The sequence below is a fragment of the Bison bison genome, unplaced genomic scaffold (assembly GCF_000754665.1).
Source record: "Bison bison bison isolate TAMUID 2011002044 unplaced genomic scaffold, Bison_UMD1.0 scf7180017864314, whole genome shotgun sequence".
NCBI classification, from domain to species: domain Eukaryota; kingdom Metazoa; phylum Chordata; class Mammalia; order Artiodactyla; family Bovidae; genus Bison; species Bison bison.
Window position 1 is genome coordinate 2,635,772 of NW_011494886.1, and position 1,169 is coordinate 2,636,940.

The 1,169-nt window shown below is 41.3% G+C and overlaps 1 pseudogene across 1 annotated transcript; it reads right to left on the reverse strand.

The window, feature by feature from the left end:
* Positions 1-135: 135 nt before the first annotated feature.
* Positions 136-1,052, reverse strand: LOC104997834 (annotated as a pseudogene). Its single transcript, XR_826366.1, has one exon. The product of XR_826366.1 is annotated as a proteasome subunit alpha type-2 pseudogene (transcript).
* Positions 1,053-1,169: the final 117 nt, after the last annotated feature.

Here is a 1,169-nt window from a genome sequence, read left to right on the forward strand (position 1 = left end):
TATTTCCAGTTTTTTAAGGAATCTCCACACTGTTCTCCATAGTGGCTGTACTAGTTTGCATTCCCACCAACAGTGTAAGAGAGTTCCCTTTTCTCCACACCCTCTCCAGCATTTATTGCTTGTAGACTTTTTTTTTTAATTTAAGAGTTTATTATGATTTATAAGTCTCATTTTAAAAACATCAGTCCATCAAACCATGTAGAAATAAGTATGCAAAAAGTCTGCAAAACAAAACATACTTTAAACATGTTTAAGTAGAGAAGTTATCTGAAATTCTGGATTTTCAGTCACTTCATTATTTGCATTATTATGCTATGGCAGCCAAATAATCCTTAACTTCAGTTGGGGTAAGCCTCCTAAATCCGACTTCGTTGCAGGTTTCAACTTCTATATTATCTTCTGTCATCTGCCCTTCAAAGCTTTCCTTTAGGGTTAATATGGCTGTGTGAATGGCATCTTCAAGTTCCAGAGCTTCATTATATCTTTTCTCAAGGAAAGTTTTCCCATTCACATAGTTCTTTCCCATTGCTGTGGCTTTCCAGGCAAAGTAAGCTCCAGATGGATCTGACTGAAATAAATATGGCCGTCCCTCATTCCAACCACAAATAAGTAAAGAAACTCCAAATGGGCGAACACCGCCTGACTGGGTGTATTCCTGCATCACGGAAGCTACTCTCTGGACCAGCTGAGCTGTGGGAATGGGTTCTTGGTAAACGAGATAGTACTGTTGAGCTAGTTTTCGAGCTCTGTGCACAAGTACCCTGTAATCTGGGCCTATGCCACTGTACACCAAACCTATGTGCTTGGTGATTGGTTCCACTTTGTGGACACTTCGTTCATCATACAGAATGGATTTCTGTTTCTTCTCAGTTGCCAAGACCACGCCATTTGCAGCTTTAATTCCCACTGAAGGAGCTCCTCCAGCTACAGCAGCCAAAGCATATTCTATCTGGACAAGTTTACCAGACGGGCTGAATGTAGTCAGCGAAAAGCTGTAACCACGCTCCGCCATCTTTACCCGAAGACCCAACGCACTGCTTGTAGACTTTTGGATCGCAGCCATTCTGACTGGCGTGAAATGGTACCTCATAGTGGTTTTGATTTGCATTTCTCTGATAATGAGTGATGTTGAGCATCTTTTCATGTGTTTGTTAGCCATCTGTATGTCT